Source organism: Meriones unguiculatus, chromosome 19, assembly GCF_030254825.1.
Source record: "Meriones unguiculatus strain TT.TT164.6M chromosome 19, Bangor_MerUng_6.1, whole genome shotgun sequence".
NCBI lineage: Eukaryota > Metazoa > Chordata > Mammalia > Rodentia > Muridae > Meriones > Meriones unguiculatus.
The window spans coordinates 6,324,143-6,344,634 of record NC_083366.1 but is presented as its reverse complement, the minus strand read 5'-3'; the positions used below and the strand labels follow the sequence as shown (position 1 = coordinate 6,344,634).

The following is a 20,492-nucleotide window of genomic DNA, read 5'->3' as shown; positions in this document are numbered from 1 at the left end:
ACCCTCCGCTGCTGCTCCTCCGTGGGGCGGGCGGGCGGGAGGGAGTGTAGGTGACGTCAGGACTGCAGTCCGGAGGAGAGCGGCTCGAGAAGGCTGTGCGCTCCTTGCTGAGGATGCTGGAGGCGCACTCGGGCAGCCACTGCTCCCGTGCTCCTCCCTCTCCTCTGCATCCGCTGTCACGATGCGCTCCCGCGGGGGAGCCTCGCCAACCTCCAGGTGAACTGAAAGTCGTCTCCCCAAGAGGACAGAGAGGGTGCTGCAGTCCTGGCACGCACTAAAACTGCAAGTCGGACAGAAACAGCCCAGCCGTGGAGCGGGGCGCGCGGGGCGCAGCGCCTAGCGCAGCATCCCGGGGCTGCTGAAGGTAGCTGAAGCTCAAGCTTACAGCCAGATCTCCACTCTGGATCCGGACCCCCGGGCACGCTTGCCACCGAGTGACCCGTTTTCCCTCTTGCGCATTTTGCAGCTGCAGCTGGCGTGGGGAATGAGAGCACCGCGGTGGCTTTCTTCGCGTCGTCCAGAAGCAGCTGCCGGTGGGAGAGCTGGCGGAGAGGTGCGGGGGCGGTCGCCTGGGCCCGAAGTAAGTGCAGCAGAAGTTTGCGCCGGTTCCCCTGCCGCTCCCCTCGAGCGAGTGGGAGGCTCGTCTCCTCCCTCTAGCTCCTAGAAACCCAAAAGGGGACCTCCCCGGGAGTCCCTGAACGGGAAAGCAATCCTTTCAGGGGCACAAGCACCAGCAAGGAAGTAGTTTGGATGCTGGGATGCAAAGGGAGGAGACCCCCAAGTGGGTGGGGTGAAGGAGCGGAGAAGAGTTGGGCCCTGGAGATCTGAGAAGGGGAAGGGTATAAGGAAAGCGAAGGTGGGTGCCGTCACACATATGCCGGTGACCTTGGCGTGCACCCCCAGGAGAGTGGAGCCAGGGGATTAGCAGAGGCTGGAAAGCCCTGAAACTAGGAGTCTGTCTGCCTTTACACTCCAGCTGCACTGAAGGGCATGCAATCTGTGATAGCTGGAGGTCGAAGAAAGACGTCCCAAGACAACATGCTGGAGGGAGGGGACGCCCAGAGTAAGGACGCAGTTGGAGCCCTCTGAGGCGCCCCTGCCACCGCTGAGGCAAAGTAACGGAGGAACGGGGTGTGATACTTCCTCGCCACTGTTGAGTATGCTTCTGGAGTCTGAGTTGCGAGATTCTGACATTGGGCAGCCTCTCTGGGAGTGACAAGGGACTCACGTGGGGTGATGGACAGGAGCAGCAGGCCTGGGGCTTTGCTCCCCACCCTCTGCTCTCTTGAAAGCTGTGGTTTCTAGCAGCTGCAGATTTGCCGAACACCCGGGTTGCTCAAATGAGACCCTGGGCGTTTTGCTCACTTTCTGTCGGGATCATCTCCCTCTGGCACCCTTTTCTCAGACTGGATTCTCCCAAAGATGTTTTAATTCTTTAACAGACCAAACTTCTAAATACTGGAGGAAAAGTTCAGGAAAGCCAAGCCCTTCCTGGTCAGTAGCTGCAGAGGGTATGCACAGGAGGCAAGTGAGTTTGCCCACCTCTTCTCAGGAAATATTATATTAAATATGATCAAATGATGGCCTCTTCTCTTTGAACATGACTAATTGGGAAACCAAAATCCCATTTAGATTTGATACTGAGGATGACAGATTGATGGGGAAAAAGGATAGTGAAAAGCTGATCCCAGTGAAGTTTTTATTATTATTATTCATTAATAAATCACCCAGTCTCATCTCTGGTTCATTCACCCAAAACATATTATGGAGCCGGTTCTTTTCTTGGCATTGCATTGAATACTGGGCAAAAGAAACAACTGATGTATGGTCCAGTTTACAGTTACTACAGAAAAAAACCTGGGGACAAATAGATGTTCCATAGTAAGGTGCTGGTGCTGCGTCTTAACTCTATTGTCTGACAGCCCTGCTCACTGGCAGTGTGGCCCAGTGTCAGCTGGATCGGATCGTGTCTTCCTTGAAGGCTAAGACACTATCAGTTATCTTCAATATTAAAAAACATCATGCCAAGTCCATGTTGGGTCATCAATAAGTCCTGCAGATGAATACATTCATGGATAGGCTTTTCATAGTTAAAAGTATCTCACGGGAATGATATTAGTTGGATTAAAAGAGGGGAGAATGAGCCAGAAGGGGAAGAGAAAAAGGCAGCTGGAGAGGACAGGAGGGGAAAAGAAGTTAGGGTCCCAAACATTTGAAGATATCTAGTACATGCGGGGGGGGGGGGGCATATGTGTGAGTGTGCCTGTTAGATGAGCCTGTGAGCATGTATGCAGAGGTGCGAGCAGGAGAGCCTTTCTCTCTTACTGTTTGCATTGTTGCTCTGAAATAGGATCTCTCACTGAACCAGAAGCCAATCAAAAAGCTGTCAGGGCTGGGATATCTCTGCCCCCTAATGGTGGGTTATAGAAATACACAGGTATGCCTGGGTTTTTATATGGTTTTAGGGATTTGAACTCAGGTCCTAACACTTGCAGAGCAAGCACTCTGACCCACTGAACCATCCCCATGGCCCATGATACATATTTGTTAACAAGCAAGTTTTGTATTTGTTAACAAGGTATTGTTATCAAGTAAGTTTTGTTTTCTATTTTCCTGCAGTGGAAACCATCACGCAACCCACTTCTCTGTCTATGACCTGAACACATTCCTGAGGTCATTTAGATTATAAACAACATTCTTAGAGGGGGGTCTCTGTCACCATGTGAAGGTCATAAAGCCAGGTTTATAGGTTATGTTACTAGTATGATTTGGATGTGTTTAGAGCATTGGGATAGACTGAGTACAATCATCAAAATAATTCCTTCATACATCTAATAATACGTTGCTACTTAATATGTACATTAATACTGCTTGTGTTTTAAACATGTTTAATTTGAACTTAATTAAAAGATTTTGCCCATAAAAACTGCACCTGTGAAAAGTAAACATGAATCTACAAGACATTCTTCAGTTTATTTAACTCAGCCCATATTTACTGTTGCTGACATGGAATTCCAAGGTGAGCAATGAGTACTCTCTCAATTATATTATTTCAATCAGATATCTAAATTTCTATCTTCATTCTTTTAAAAAAGATTTATTTTTAACTATGTGAATAAGTGTGTGTCTGTGTGTGGACATGCACACATGAGTGTATGTGCCCTCAGAGGCTAGAAGATGGCTTCTGGGATGCAGGGATTACAGTCGTGCGGCTATTAACACTGATACTGAGAACTGAACTCAGATCCTCTACTTACAGAATGAGAGTATATATACATTGTGTGTGTGTGTGTGTGTGTGTGTGTGTGTGTCTGTGTGTGATTAAATCAGACATTGAAAATTAGAACATATCAATGTGATCTCATTTTACTTTTGGACCTAATATTTTGTACTTAATATTATCAACTTAGTGTTCCAACACCAAAAAGAATTTATAATTAGTGAATAGGAAAACACTCTGTATTTTCCATTATTGAGAATTGTACAGACATTACAAGCCATTATCAGAGTTCTAGGGAGAACATTGTGGTTGTGGGTTATTTATGGGAGTTTAAAGAATTTTGTGCAAAAAGTTATATTTTAGAAACAAATGTAAAAAAAAATAACTAAACATAGCTGAATTTTTGGGGTTCTTTAAGCAAACCCCAGCCTGCTCTCTCTGCCTTGAACAGCCAATGTGCATCATTTGGGGCGCTCTGCTAGGAGAAGCAATGACCACTTGAGCAGGTCCTGCAGTTTGGCCAACTTTGTGCTCTGGGTAAAAAGAAGAGCATTTTGAAAGTTTATGTGGCAACAGTAAGGCTGGGCTCCTGCCAATATGTGGGTTACAAAGGTCAGAGCTAATGTAGAGGCATTTTAATCCTGCAGCATGGCTACTCTGGCAGCAGTACAGACACGCCTTTAATCCCAGGAGACAGAGGCAAGGAAGTTTCTGAGTTCAAGGCCAGCCTAGTATAGAGCAATTTTTAGGTAAAGAAAAGCTTAGGTCCAGGCATGCTGATACTTGCCTTTAATCCCAGCACTCAGGAGACAGAGGCATGCAGATCTTGGAGTTCTAGTCAGTTCTGTTCAGTCCAGTTGAGAGTGATTTGAGAGGCAGTGAAAGGGAGCCGAGTTTGTGCAGTTCAGTTTGTGAAATTCAGAGGTAGTTTTATGGGGAGATTTTTACAGAGACAGGTTGAAGAAAGAACAAGCTAGACACAGGTGAAGACAAGATGAGCCAGAAAATGAGAAGAAGCCAGAAGATTAGAACATATTGCCAAAGTTAGTATGAAGCCAAGTAGAGCAATTCAGTCAGAAGTGAGAGAAGACAATTTGAATCAGTCAGCTGGGAGAGAAGTTTTGAGTTGAATCAGCCAGCCAGAATTCAGAAAAAGCTAGAAAGGGTGAGCTGAGTCAGCAGTAAGTTTTAGAGGCTGAAAACCTTCTAGGCTTAGATTAGATTGTATCAAGGCTAGAAGCTTCCAGGACTAGACCTAGCTTAGCACATGGAAGCAGTACGCTTTGAGACAACAATTATCTTAGATGAAAAAAAGATACTTTTACAGCCTAATGTGACAGAAGATCCACAATTCACAGGTGCACACTCCAATGCACCAATCTGTTTTGTTGCTGAGTGCAGGTACAGGACAAGATCCAGCCTCAAAGATATCAAAGTGTAGGCGGCATCTAATGAATTTTCTATTCTTGACTTTCCCCATCATTCTTTCTAAGATCAAGGCCTCCTTAAACTCACCTGAAAAGGATGGCACCAGGCAGCCCATCACTCCTGGAGCTGTCACTGCTTTCTCACATTTTAGGGTAGCAGAAAATTTGCTGAGGGTTCTGTGCTCCGAGTCTCACATATAGGCCTGACTATGGAGTAAATGATGCTTGTGTTGGACCTCCACAGACCTTTTATTTTTTTATTTCTTTTTAATATTATTTTTTATATATTACAATTCATTCACTTTGTGTCTCAGCTGTAGCCCCTTCCCTCAGCTCCTCCCAATCCCACCCTCCCTCCCTCTTCTCCTCCCATGCCCCTCCCCAAGTCCACACATAGGGGAGGTCCTTCTCCCCTTCCATCTGACCCTAGACTATCAGGTCTCATCAGGACTGGCTGCATTGTCTTCCTCTGTGGCCTGGTCAGGCTGCACCCACCCCTCACAAGGAGATGATCAAAGAGCCAGCCACTGAGTTCATGTCAGAGATAGTCCCTGTTCCCATTACAAGGGAACCCACTTGGACACTAAGCTGCCATGGGCTACATCTGTGTAGGGGTTCTAGGTTATCTCCATGCATGGGCCTTGGTTGTAGTATCAGTCACAGAAAAGACCCCTGGGCCCAGGTATTTTGGTTCTATTGCTCTCGTTGTGGAGCTCCTGTCCCCTCCAGGTCTTTCTATCTCCCCCTTCTTTCATAAGATTCCCTGCACTCTGCCCAATGTTTGCCTATGAGTCTCAGCGTCTGCTTTAATACCCTGCTAGGTAGAGTCTTTCAAAGGCCCTCTGTGGCAGGCTCCTGTCCTATTCCCTGTTTTCTCCCACTTCCAATGTCTATCCCATTTGCCTTTCTGAGTGAGGACTGATCATCTTACCCAGGGTCCTCCTTCTTGCTTAGCTTCTTTAGATGTACAGATTTTAGTATATTTATCCTATAATATATGTCTAATATCCACTTGTAAGTGCGTATATACCATGTGTGTCTTTCTGCTTCTGGGATACCTCACTCAGAATGATCTTTTCTAGTTCCCACCATTTGCCTGCAAATTTCATGATTTCCTTGTTTTTAATTGCTAAATAGTATTCCATTGTGTAAATGTACCAAAATTTCTGTATCATTCCTCAGCTGAGGGACATCTGGGTTGTTTCCAGATTCTGGCCACATCTGGCAGAGGGCTAATATCTAGAATATAGAAAGAACTCAAGAAGTTAAACAACAACAAATCAAGTAATCCAATTAAAAAATGGTACAGAGCTAAACAGAGAATTCTCCATGGAGGACTATCAAATGGCAGAGAAACACTTAAAGAAATGCTCAACATTTTTAGTCATCAGGGAGATGCACATCAAAACGGCCCTGAGATTTCACGTTACACTCATCAGAATGGCTAAGATAAAAAACTCAAGTGACAATACATGCTAGAGAGGATGTGGAGAAAGGGGAACCCTCCTCCATATGCTGGTGGGAATGTAAACTTGTACAGCCACTTTTGAAATCAATCTGGCACTTTCTCAGACTATTAGGAATAGTGCTACCTCAAGACCCAACTATACCACTCCTAGGCATATATCCAAGATATGCTCAAGTATACAACAAGGACTTTTGCTCAACCATGTTCATAGCAGCTTTTTTGTAATAGACAGACCTTTTATTTACCAAAGAATCCAAGCTACTAAGCCAAAGGGACTTTCTCAATCATCTGGCCCAAACCCTTTATCTGATTTAAAAAAAAAAAAAAAAAAAGCTTCCACATTGAAAAAGCTCTCTGCCAGTCTCCCTGTGAGCAGCTGTAGAACAACAAGGGAAGAATAGAGCTGACATTCAATTCTCACATAATGCAGGCTGTGTGCTATGAAAGAGACGACCTTGTTCATGGTATGACGCTGTCTTTCCCCAGCTATGCAATCAAGGGAAACTCTCTTAAGTCGTCCTCTGTTTCTTTGTGTAAATACATGCTTTGCTTTGGTAGGTTATTATCAATACATGCACATAGATACCCTTGCAAGTGTCCATTATTTTACCACTAGACCATCAGTTCTCTGCTTATGGGTCTTGATCCCTTTGGGGGTTAATTTATCCTTTCACAGAGGTTATATAAGACTATCAGAAAATACAGGTATTTACATTACAATTCAAAACAGCAGCAAAATTACAATTATGAAGTAGCAATGACAATAATTTTATGATTGTGGGGTCACCCCAATATGTGGAACTGTATTAAATGGTCACAGCATTGGAAAGGTTGAGAACCACTGCTCTAGACTGTACGTTTCAAGGGAAAGAACCAAACATCTTCTTGATCACTGCTTGCTCACGGCTTGGTGCACTGTTTGGCAATAATAGATACTCAGAACCTTTGAGCAGATGGATGGATGGATGGATGGATGGATGGATGGATGGATGGATATAATAATGTCACAGCGACATCACTGAAGTAGAAATGAAACCTATTTACAAGAGCCATACACTCAAATTTACACATCTGTAACTCTGCTCTTTTCTTTTCCACTATCACCTTCTGAATAGACAAAGGGTGCCTCCTCCTCAAGCCTACTTCTCCTATTGGTCCTGTCAGCAATATTTCCTCTTCTTCTGGTTTTCTTCACCAGAAAATCCTGGACCCACTCTTGATTCCTCATTTGTTTGGTGCTACTTGCAATCTATTAACAAATCCTGCATCAGGGTCTTCAAAACACAAACCTGACAAGTGGTTCCCACTCCCCTTGCTAGGAGGCTGGTCCAAGTTCCCATCAGTTCTCATTGTTGCAATGACTCCCTTGCTTCTCTGTTCCAGCCTTGTGCTAGGTCTCAGTTAGATTCCACATAGCCAGAACAATTCCACCAACATGGAGGTCAGGTGACTCCTTATTTTCATCTTACTTTTATAGTAAAAGGAAAAAAAAATATTCACAATGGGCTACAGGCTCTACATGTTACTCCGCTCACTGCTTGTGGTTTCTTCTCTCCCCCTTCAGCTGCTGAACTTTTACCACCTGATGTTCTTCTGATCCTGTCATAACCGTGCTAGCTCCTGTCTAAGCAATTGGAACTTGATGTCTTTGTCTGGAATATTCTTCCCCAGATACCTTTCTTAACTTACTCCTTCTCATCTTTTCTCCAGTTCAGTCCTCAATGGCGTCTTTCTTGACTTCTCTACTTAAAAATTATATCTTCTATCTTTTTATCTCTATCTCCACATGAATGTCTCTCAAAAATTGTAACCAAATACATCATGTATTTTATTAAATTGTCATTTTGTTTCTCTCCTCTAAGAAAGCACAAGCTCTGTGAAAGTGAAAATTTTAATTGGTTTTCTTCCATTCTTTCTTTCGGATTCCTACATGTGATATACACAGTAGATGATCAGAAGTTATTTGTGTGATCAATAGGAATGTGATAATACCCTATCATGTTAGGAGTAAATAAAACGATGCATGTGAATATGGTCCCAGAGGAAGGATGCAGCCATATATTTTGTCCCTGGGTTGAAAATATTGCCTTCTGTCACATGTATGGCCTTCTTCAGCAGAGCAAGCAGTTTCTTCTCTTAAAAGTCACATCTTAGTTCTTAATGAAAATGGAAGGCTGGAGCGGTGGTCTTCCAGAGGCTGGAGGTGCAAGTCACAAAGTGGCAAACTGAATCATGTAGGGACTTTTGCATCGTTAGTTCTAGCTGTTATCTGGCCTAAGAACACATTCATGATGGGAAGAAGGAGAGAGAGAGGGAGAAAGGGAGAGAAAGAGAACGAGATTTTTTAGATCAGTTACGTAACTATATGTGTTTGTTTTCCATATGCTGTTCCTTGCTTTTTGGTTGGATTTTGTTTGTTTTAATGTGGTTACCTCCACACACTAACAAATTTTAACTGAGAGTTATAAGGCAACATTAGCTAACCAATGAATATAATGTAAAAACAAAAATGTAATGAAATGATCCATATAAAGTCTTTTTAAAGGCTAGGTTAAAAGAATTCTTAACTGCAAATACTATGTTCCAGCTCTTTAGATGCAGGTGATGTGACATTTTAATGGCTCTACCAGAATTTTTCAAGTGGTATTTTGCTTATGTGTTAAATTTCCGTATCATATACATTTCCATATAAATTACTACAACAAAACATTGAACTTGTTTCTACTGGCTCCAGGCAGTACCACTTTAGAAATGGACACACAACAGAGTCACCCCTGTGAATTTATCATGGGTTTTCTTATTAAAGAAAAATGTTCTCTTGTGCCCGTTTTTCATTCTAGAAATAGAAAAGAGAGCCTTGGGTGTAGGACCTGTAGGTTGCTAGTTCTGTTCTTAGCATGCTCTGTGACCTTGTCCAGATTATGCTAGAGTACCGTTTTCTAGAGCCAGAGAAAGTTATCACAGCAGTAAAATTAGAACCAACAACCTTGAGCTACATCCACTCAAAATTCGTTGTTGTATAACTGTGAAAAAGATGCAACCAAAACAAGCCTTCAGGGGGGAATGGAGAAAGGGAGAAAGCAAGAGAAATGTAGAGATGGAAAGAGAAAAGAAGAGGAGATTGGGAAATAGAGGTAAGACAGAGACAGACAGAGACAACTCTAGGATAGAAACATGGATTTTTGTAGAAACAAAAGCAGTTGAATTTACCTTTCCAAACAACTGACTCATTCAGCTTCTTCTGCCCACTTTGCAAACACATTTTGTTCTGAACATTCAATAGAATGAGTTGTTTGGATAGTTTTTCCTCTTAGAAACACTGTTACATGTCAGACAGTAGGGGAGGAGAACTTCTATCAGTGGACTAGGGAAGAGGGATAGTGGAGGAAGAGGGAGTGAGGAAGGGACGGTGGAACCAGGAGGAGATGAGGAAGGGGCTACAACTGAGATACAAAGTGAATAAATTATAAATAATAATAATAAACAAAAATAAATTATAATAGCATAGTTTGCTTTGTCAGAGAGGAAAGGAGTCTTAATATCTACTTCATAAAATTCTTATTTTGTTTTCATGTTATTCCATGAATGTCTAGGTTGGCATTTTTTTTCCATTTATGTGTGTGCATGCACGCTTGTATGTGCGCAGGTTTATATGCATGTGTGTGCACATTGCATGTGAAAGCTGAGATTGCTGTCCCAAATCATCCTCAGTGAGGCAGGTCTCTTAATCATGCTCAAGCAAGTTTGACAATAAAGTCAGCTTCACTAGCCTGTTAGCTCTGGGGCTCCCCTGTCTCATTCTCCCCAGGATAAAATTACAGGTTGGTCATGATGCTCACCTCAATCTCACATGTGCTCTGGAGATTCTCTGCCCCTTATTCTTGGGCAGCAAACACTTCAACCACTGAATCATCTCCCTGCCTTGGGCTGGCATTTTTATAACTTGTCTCTCGATTGTCTCCTTGTTGGTTAATTCAAGAGAACAGGAGAATACATACATATATTACACACACAACACATACACACATATAGTGAAATGCATGTGTTTTATTGAATAGGCATGTAAATAGTCTTTCCACCTTTAAAAAGAAGCAAAGATAAGATATCAAAAGTACAAATAAATATAAAATATACCCAACATTAAAGTTTTAGAGAAAATTGGGAACTGGAATCTTCGAAAAGATGACAGGGTAATGAATGCCTGTAATCTCACCACTCAGAAGCTGAGGCAGAAAGAGCGAGAGTTTGTGACCAGCTTTGATGACAGAGGGGATAAAGTGAGTTGTTAATGAGAAAGAGGAAGAAGGAGAGGAACAGAGAGAGACAGAGACACAGACACAGAGAGAGGAGGAGGCAGAAAAGAAAGAAGAAGAAGAGGAGACACAGAGAGAGGATAAATACAGAAACCAAATGAGACAAGGTCCCCTATTCGTATGTCCATCAGTGTACCCCATGGTTCACAAAGGTCCCTTCCACCTCAGGCTTCTGTACACAACAGAACAAAGTGCTGAGCTTGCTGGGGAGTTGCTGGAAGTTCTAGCCCAGACATAGTCTTGCCATCACCTAGTTCCCTTTTTCAGAATAGACAAAATAATGACCATTTCCTTTTTATTTCTTCCCTCTTCCATCTTTCCTGCCATCTTCTTGGCTTCTTCATTCCTAGGCCTTTTGGTCCCTGTCAGCTTTTACACAGAGTGTGACCAGCCTTCCCCCTAGTGGTGATGTTGAAGTTTTCCTTCCATGCCCTGGCTGATGTGATGCAGTTGTTTTCACGCGCTGGTTCTGGCCAGGCTCACAGCATTCTTCAGGTGTCCATATATGCAAGCTATAGAGTCTGCTGGCCAGCGCTCTTATCCTTAGAGCTGGCTGGTCTAACAGAGAAGGTCCAGGTCACAGGGGAGAGTGAAGAACTACCAGACAGACATGGGGAGAGCCTAGGAGAGCACAGACATTGGTCCCCTTACTTCCACAAGCATCTCAGCCCCACAGCATTCTACCTTCAAATTCCCTCAACCAAACATCTGCCTTCTGTTTTCCAGAAAGCACAAAAGTGAATTTCCATGTTTTTCTTCAGAGCTGTGTTGACTGTAGTCGAAACAGCCCATTTTGTCCAGTGCTGTGTGAAGATTTCTCCTATAGCCATTTCCAAAATGACCTCAGTTGGCTTGCAAAGCCCTTTAAAATGTAATTCCTGTGAAACCATGCACACTGGCTCCTGAGTTTTAGTTTTTAATGTTAACAGTGATTTGAAAGGAAGGGTGGGGCTCCCCTGGCTGTCTCTTTCCCTTCAGCTTGTCCAGGCATGGGTGAGTGGGTCATCTAGCATGTTCTGCACTGGGCGGGAGAGAAAGCGAGCACTTTAGACTTTGAAGTTCACATTTGGCTCAATCACACGTTATGTTTCTTTAATTCAGTCTCTAGCTAAGAGTAGCTAGAGAAGCACAAAGGCAAACAAGAAGGACTGGGTGGAGTCTATATCCGCTGACCTATGGAATAGTTTAGCAAGGTGAAAATCTGAGTGTCGAGGGATTCAGAGAAAGAGAGAGAGGTCTATATATGTCTGTGTGCCTCCTTTTCTCTTTCTGTGTGTGTGTTGTGAGGGGAAGCTCATGTTTCTGAGACAATCTCTAGAACAAATGGGATAACCCTGATCATTTCACCTTAGCACCCACCTAGGCTTGGTCTGTTTTGGGTGAGTGAGGTCTCTGGGGTTGTTGTGGAAGATATGAGGATGGCAAGTTGGTGAAGAAAAATGTAAGCATAATGTTCCCTTGTTCTTCCCTTCTTTTTTTAATGGATTATTGGAAATATGATTTACCCAGTGTCAAATCCATCCCTGTAAAGAATGTAAAGGAGTAATGTAAACTCCATGTAAAGGAGTTTAATTATTAAGATGTGTTCATAAGTTGTAAAACTATCACATTTCATCTCCCCTGGAATGGAAGAAACTCCCACAGTTATCAGCTGCCAGTCACCCATCTGAGGCCAGTTGCCATTTTCTTATCTCCCAGCCTTCTAGTCCCTGGCAATCCAATTTCTGTGCGTGTAAGTGAACCTATTCAGGACATTGCTCATGGCCTGAGTCTTTTAATATGTGGCCAACACTCATTCATAGTATAACATCCATGACTACATTTTTATTATCAAGTAGTAGCCTTTTGTATGTATATAATAGAATTTATTTGTCCATTGGTCAATTAATGTACGGTATTCTGTCCAGTTGGGACTACAATGCATAACAGTACAATGAAGATTCATATGAAAGTCTTTGTGTGGCTGCATGTTTCATTTTTCTGAGTAGATACCAAGTAGAGTTTTGAGTAATATGGAATCCATATTTCGTGTTGTGAGTAGCTGCCAAATTGGTTTCTGAATAGGTTGTTCAGGTTTCATTTTTTCCACATCTTCACCGATACTCGTCTCTAGTTTTTAATCACAGCTATTTTAAAGGATGTGAAGTAAAATGGTATTATGTGGTTTTAATTTCTATGTTACAAATGACTAATGATATGAAACATATTTTCATTTTTATTGCATATTTGCATAAGTTTTGGAGAACTGTTTATTCACTGTTTAGTTTTAAGTTGGGTAGCCACTTTATTTTTGAGTTGTGTTCTTTATCTCCACACAAATGCCTCATTATATATATGTGTATATATATGTATAATTTATTCCTTTCCTGTGCCTTGTCTTTGCTGATAGTTTAATTTGAACCTCTGAAATTTTGATATTTTGATGAAGTACAGTTTATGTATTTTTACTTCAGTTGAATGTGCAAGAAATCTAATTTGGTTAAGTTTTATTCCCATGTTTTCTTGTATGAGTTTGTAATTTTAGCTCTTGCTTCATTTAGGTCTGTAATCTATTTTGAATATACATTTTAGGATCTGCTTGTGAATACCAGGAAAAAATAGCAAAGGCTTTGGTGTGTTGTATTGCAAGATTAATTTTGAGAGTTGTGTCTTTTTTGGTGGGGTGGGGTAGAAGAGATCATAATAAACCTTATTGAAGGGTAGTAAAGGGGAGCAGAGCAATGCATCCATGTCTCTGGATAAGGAGACAGGGAACAGTATAAAAAACAAACTTACAGAAATAAACCAGAAAAGGCTAGTGACTATATGAAGATGTGATGCTATTTTGTTGGCTATCAGAAAAATGCACCTTGGGACATCATGAGATACTGTGTGATAGCTATCCTGTTGACAGTGTTTTTTTTTTTTGTTTGTTTGTTTTTCTTCCATTCTTATTAGTTCTTTGAGAATTTATCATGTATTTTTATCATATTCACCTCCAGCTTTTTTTTCTTAATTCCCAGATCCACCCCACCCCTCAGCTTGCCAATGTTGTGTGCTCTTTTGTAAAAAGAAAATAACCCATTGAGCAGTCATGCCGTTTCAATAGAAGAGTTGTCACATGCACAGAGGTTACTCTCCACTCAGTAAGATGCTCTTTAATTATTCCCACATTGTTAAATAATATTAAGAATATAAGTCTTGCATTAATTTTAACTTACTTTTAAGTACTTGATAGCTTTCATTATAAGTTAAATAAATTACTTTTCAATTTTACTTTTGAGCTGTCCACCACTAATATATAAATATTTTATGTGTATTGGTCTTATCCCTTGCAAACTTGCCTAACAGTTTTATTACTTTTAATAACTTTTTATAGATTTTAGTGGGTTTTTCCAATGAAAGATAATATCAATTACACATTGAGATAGTTTTATTTCTTTCTAACCTGGATACCACTTCCTTCCTTCCTTCCTTCCTTCCTTCCTTCCTTCCTTCCTTCCTTCCCTCCCTCCTTCCTTCCTGCCTTCCTTCCTGCCTTCCTTCCTTCTTTCCTTCCTTCCTTCCTTTCTCTCTTCCTTCCATCCTTCCTTTTTTTTCTCTACTTATTTCTTTTGCCTATTTTGCTTCAACTATAACTGTGCTGTAACAAACAAATGTCAAGAGTAGATATCCTGTCTTGTTCCTGACTCTAGGGAACAAAGCGTCTTTTCCTTACCCTGAGTATAATGTTAGCTGTGATGCCTTTGTCAAGTTGAGGATGGACCTTTTCTCTTTCTGGTTTGAAAAGGAATAGAAAAGGAAGAGCAGACTCTAGTCCATTCCTCTAGTTTTACAGGCAACACTTCAAAATTGTGGCGAGTGACATCCCGGTCGTGCAGCATGAGGAGCAGATCTGGAACACAAACCCCGTCTTTCCTCAGTGGTTTTTATCATGAAATGGTAATGAGGTTTGTGAAATGCTTTTCTGTGTTTATTAAGATGATCATATGGGTTTTGTTCCTTATCTCATTAATATAGTTTATTGCATTAATTGATTTTCTGATGTTAAATCAAACTTTCATTCCCAGTATAAATTACACTTGGGTCTGTTCACAATCTTTTATGTATATTGCTGGGTTTAATTTGCTGATATTTGTTGAGAGTTTTTCTGTCAATGTTCACAAAGGATATTGATCTTCAAATTTATTTTCTGCCATGGTGTTGCATTACTCTTCCTGGAGACGTGAACAAAACATGAGTGAATGTCTTCATTCCATATAGTGCGACAGGACAGGCGAAAGAAGTAATTCTATCCAAATGCAGCTTGGTAAAGTGAGAAGTTTAATTGGGGTTACTGACAAGAGCATGAGTGAGGATTTGCAGGAGTGGGTGACGCAAAACCAGCTGTGTGCCTATAAATCCTACCTCACTTGTGGGATGCTCTCCTAAAGCTCCATAAGCTCAGTCTTCCTGTCAGTTAATCTTCACCTCCGTTATACTTCTACAACTGCCTAAGAGAGTGGATAGCTGGGGCAAGATTGCCTGCTGCTGGGGGTGGGTTTGGGGAGGAGAATAGAGCAAAAGTGAAGATTTGATGACACTCATTTCATCTCTAGAGAGGGTGGATACATAGAGGCTGTGACAGGCTCATGGTTAATCACAGCTGCTCTGACTTCGTGGCCACAGCCATGCCATGCCCAGGGGATGGAGTTCTGCAACACTTGAGTATCAGGGTGACGGTGTCCCCTCCCCTTCTATTCTTTATTCTAAACACTACCTTTCCACCCACTTCAGGGTCTGGCACAGTTATGATTGGATAGCACAGTGAAGTATTCCTGCCGAGTCCTTGATGGTAGCATGAAATAAGAGGGCAAACCCCAAAGGCCTTCTTAAAGATGACACAGAACCCCTGACCACATGGGTACAGGCCCATTTCTTGGATAGATTGTGTAAAGGGTGTGTTCTACCTAGTTCGTTTTATACATGTATTTATTCAGAATGTTTTATTGATCATCTACTATACATTTATTACTGAAATGTTTAAATTAAGAAAATTCCTGTTCTTAGGACAAAACAGGAAAAAGATAGACAGCTACAGTGGAATAATTGCAAATTTGCTTACAGAATGACAACTGCAATCTGTACGGTAAGGAGGAGCTTTGGGTTCTTTGAGAGCTTACAGTATGAAGATCTGATTGTGTGTTTTGGTGGAGGTAACAGCATACTAAAAGGTCAGGCTGTGAGAAGAGGGGGAACCCCCCAGGGGAGCACAGAGAACAGGAACAGGGAAACGACAGGAGGAAGAGTCAGCAGCGGGGCTGGGCACCGGGCTGAAGGTCTGAATTATTCTCTTCAGACCACTGCTTTTCCACTTCTGGATTTTTTTGTATGGATTTACCAACCACATTTCTTTTTTGTTTCAAGTTTTATTTAAAGAAGGAGATATTAACACTATTTCTCCTGTTTCTATTTTATTTTACTTTTATGAGATTCAAAATGGAGTCAGGAGGAAGATATAAAGAAATAAAATTATGTAAAATTATTTATAGGCTGACTGAATTAAAAAAAAAAAAACCGGGAAGGAAAGCAAGTTTGGTAATAGAAAAGAAAGAGCAGACTCTAGTCCAGTCCTCTAGTTTTACAGGCAACACTTCAAAATTGTGGCGAGTGACATCCCGGTCGTGCAGCATGAGGAGCGGAGCTGGAACACAAGCCCCGTCTTTCCTCTTTAAACCCCTCTTGCTCAAACTGAGCTCTCTCACAAGACAAAGGGAAGGTTTTAGGCTGGTTATGCCACGGTGACCAGGGCAGGCAAGTGCTCAGCACCTGCTGATGCTGGTCATTCTAGCTGGAGAGCATCAAGTGATGAGAAGATACGATATGATGAGATGGACATATGATGAGGTGGAAGAGGAAGCACCCGCCTCTGTACGGTTGGTAAGGAGTGGTCCCAAGGGCAGTATGAAGGGTTTATTTTTACAAAGTGAGAAATACAGAATGGCTGAAGACAGCTCCTGCTGCCCAGCAAGATGGAATAAAGAAGGTGAGGGCAGAGGAGACTGAACGAGAACCTGTGAGAGAGGTGGGGTGTGTGGATGATAGGGCAGAGCAGACATCTGTTCTAGGGTTGCGCTGGACAAGATGCTAACCTGTATGACACTGATGGGAATGCCAAGCAGAAGTAGTACCTGCCTCCACTAGACAAAAGGGCAGAGTGAGTTTCCCTCTAGACAAATGAGCTTTTTGGAAGATATCTGGCCCTTTCCCAAACTGCTGAAGTGTGCCAGGCTTTTGGTTGGGGTTTCTGTGGCTTACCATCCAGATATTTTTATTAGGTGTTGCTTCTGTAGCTGTAATGTGACACCTTGATTATCTCCTCCTAGGTATGCAAGCACCTCCTAGGTGCTTACTGGAGGAATCCTCACCAAGTAAGACAGCTCCTGCTGAGGTATAGCTCAGTGGTAAACCACATCCTTACCATGTATGGGGCTTTGAGTTTGATTCCAGCTCCCCACCTCAGCCCCAACCCCAAATAAAAGTGCATCTTCTTTACAAAGAGATAAACTTTTGCCTAATTTTCAAATACTGGTTCAAATATTCCTTCTCTGGTGAAGTTGTGTTATTAGTATTTACACTTAAGTAGCATTTATTGTATATTTTTGCTGAGCCTGTATTTTTTGCACTATGCATAACATGTCATCATTATCCTATGCTTAACACCTTGAGATAAAAATCAGAGAGAGGTAAAAATAATTTACTCAAGGAGACAAAGGCAGTCATCTGGTTTCACAAAGCAAGCACTTGGTTCTACACTCTTGTCTCTAGCCAGGAGCTACCTGTACAGATTTACTGACTTTCAGTTGTGTTGCTTATATTCCCATCACCACTGCTGGGTACAGGACAGATCCAGAATGATAGAAAGGATGAATGAGCTGGAGAAAGGCTTAAGAAGGAACATGGCAGGAGTGAGATGGGGCTTTCTGTTACCATTTGCAAGTTGCACTATTTCTAGGCCATGGAATCCCTGAGCTGCTTCACAATTCAGGCCAATGTAATATCAGGCTTAGCGTCACATTATTTAAAAATTTCCATTAATCCTCTGGCATGCTCTAATCAAATAATGCTGTCCTCAGTCAAACAGAGGATGAAGCTCCTGCATTGCCAAGTGCTTTGTTCTTTAACACAGTTGCTTTGTTGTCACAGAGGACATTTCTGCATCTCATATCAATTTAAATATTCAGCTATGAATGTCATAAAGACAAGTCTTTATGGCTAATGAGGACTGTGTTGGCTGCAGACATGTGGCAGTTTGAACAATGCAGCACACACTTGCTAACTGAATGAAAGAATATGGAGACTCATTGATCAGCATTTGTAGAGCTTCTGGCCCCTGGCTGATAGAGTGTTGAGAAAAACTACTATATTTTAGTGTCAAGTGATGAAAGTAATTTTGGAAATTTCATTATATTTTGCAGACAGTTCATGATGTGTTGAACTTTAGCACAACTGTAGATTTATACAGATCTGCCTTGACTTGGGGGAAAATGTCTTATCAAGATTTGAATCCAGACTAGATATGTTATCACAAAATATGTTATCACAAAATAATCTCTAAGTGGTTTGCTGCATATTTAATGTAGTGAGAACAAGGATCAAGGATCTTGGAGACTCGGTTACCTCTTGCCTTTTTCTTTTTCTTTTATCAATAAAGCAAACCAACTGAGCAGAATTGCTGGTGAGATAGAAAGTACAGTGATTTTATGTGTTTGGTATAATCTTCAGTGCAGAGCTTTGTCAAATCTACATTAGAATATATGCTTTTGTCTTCATCCAAACTAGGACGCTGCTTCTGCCTTTACCTAAATCTGAGCCTCACAGATCAGATGTGCCTGCAGATTGAGAAGGAGAAAGCAAGTATTGGGGGCTGACTAGCTTGACTGTGAATAAGACTGGCAAGCTAGTTCCAGGAGGAAAGCATGGTCGGCCGATGAATGTTCCCTGCAGATGTTCATAGTTTAAGTCCCCAAAACTGGAAATTTACCTTCCATGAGAAAAAGGCCTTTGTACATGAGGTTAAGGATTCTGAGGTGGAAATTATTAGCCTTGAGTACCCAATATAAACCCAAGAGCCCATGTGAGAGAGAATCAAGAAAATCACAACAGAAAAGGAGACCAAGTTCAAGATGACCCAAAGCCAAGGAATGTGAAGCACACAAGAAGACAGAAAGGGCAAGGCAGTAGATTCTCCTCTGAGTCTTTAGAAGAAGTACAGCCCTACTGAAACCTTGATTTTCACTCAGTGGGACTTCCAACCTTCCGAACTGCTGTAGTTTAAATGTGAAATGTTCTCTAGAAGCCTGAAGGCACCACAGGGTGCTCAGGAGCTCTGGAAATGTTAGAAGGTTGGCTTACATAGTGGAGGAAGGTCGCTTAGGTTGTGTTCTTGGAAGTATCTTGTCCCAAGCTGCCACCGCCACCACCTCTCTCTCTCTCTTTCTCTCTGTGTGTGTTTGTGTCTCTGTGCCTCTCCGTGTCTCTGTCTCTCTGTCTTTGTCTCTCTATTTTTCTCTGTTTTTGTCTCTGTCTGTCTCACCTTCCTTTGCATTGAGGAATGAGGTTAATAACCTTCTCTTATACACCTCTGGTCCTGTGATGTTCTTCCTATATACATGATGCTCCTTAGTGATCATATATTTAACCTTCTAAAACTAAGAATCTAAAGAAATCCCCCCTTAATTTGCTCAGGTACTTTGCCACAGCAACACAAAAACAACTAAAAGAAAAACACTAGCTACACATTTGTGTTGTTTAAGGATAGCAAGTTAAAGGTAATTTGTTACAGCTTTAAAAAGGTCTGAGGACCCAAACAGATGTGCTTAGTATAGGCAATAAGAAACAAAGGAAAGTTCTTTGCAATCTGAGACCAGAAGGGCAAAGGAAAAGCAGCTGCCTTCTGGAAAACATTCTCCAGCTTATGTCATGCTTCAACAGTGCAATCACTGTCCTTCCTAGGACAAAGTGAGGAGAGCAAGATCAGTGAGCTATCCCAGTGAGAAAAGTTTTATGACTACCTTGAAGAAATATAAAGTATGGGTATCACAAGACAGCTGTTCACTAGGTGAGTCTCAACAGAGTGCCAAAATCTAGACTGCAAGCTTTGATTTGGTTGTCCATTGACATGCAAATATTGGAGAATTTCTCTTCCCTTCCATGTCTCATGAGGGGACCCAGACTCATGTAGGACCCTCACTATTGAGGGAGGGGTGTAGTTTTTAGGCTACCCTCCCTTGGAAGGTCAAGGGCAAACAGTGTCATATACTGGCAGTACCAGGCATAGAGAAGAAAAGGCTGGGGAAGGTGATTGCTTCTCTGTAGCTTGAAAGAGGAAGGTCAAAAAAGGAATGTAATTGTTCCTTTATGCTATCCCTAGCTTCAAGTTCTCCAGACCTATTGGGACTTCATCATGACTCCTCCACTTTACTTGCCAGTTTATGCACATCTTAGGGAACTGTTTAAGTTGCTGGAGAGTGGTACAATAAACTCAGTTCAGAAGAGGCAGCAGGCAGATAGGAATATGAATATTAGTGGATAGGTTTAAAGCGATTGGATTGCAGTTTACCTATAACTGCCAATTTTGAACCTGTTTCATAGGCAATTTTTTGTGAAGCTTTTAACAAATAATTTAAGCCAAATTAATATCCATCACAAATATCGGGAGCTGCTGGGTCTTGTAGGGCCTTTGAACTTCTATGTCTGTTGTGAAAAGCTACAGCCATGCTATTGTCTCCACTCCTTAAGATATCAGGGGCAGATGTCACCATTGCATGATGATTTACAGCTGTTAATACCACTTAATTAAATAAAACAGGAGGAAACTCAGTACGCCAGCTTGCTCATTATTCTCAAGCAAGTATTTTCAGATTATTGTCTATTACCCATTTAGTTCAAATTGTAACCGCCTTTAAGAATATAGAATTGCCTCTGCTATATTCGCATTAGTGAAGGGAACGTTGTTTGGGATGACTGCAGCCTGCAGGCATTGGTTTCAATATGTGGCCTCAAAACACAGAGGTGGGGACATCCAGAGGCTAAGACAGGAGGTC

At 41.8% G+C, this 20,492-nt stretch overlaps 1 protein-coding gene across 6 annotated transcripts in view; it reads left to right on the top strand.

The window, feature by feature from the left end:
* The first annotated feature begins 92 nt into the window (after positions 1-92).
* Positions 93-20,492, top strand: part of Kiaa1217 (KIAA1217 ortholog) — an 839,639-nt gene continuing 819,239 nt past the window's right edge. For 3 of the 6 annotated variants that reach the window (XM_060372908.1, XM_060372905.1, XM_060372907.1), the window contains exon 1: positions 444-580. The gene's annotated coding sequence lies outside the window, so the exon portion shown is untranslated. Of the gene's footprint in view, positions 365-443; positions 581-20,492 lie in introns of those variants that run through there. The other 3 variants (XM_060372903.1, XM_060372906.1, XM_060372904.1) reach the window with 2 other exon arrangements.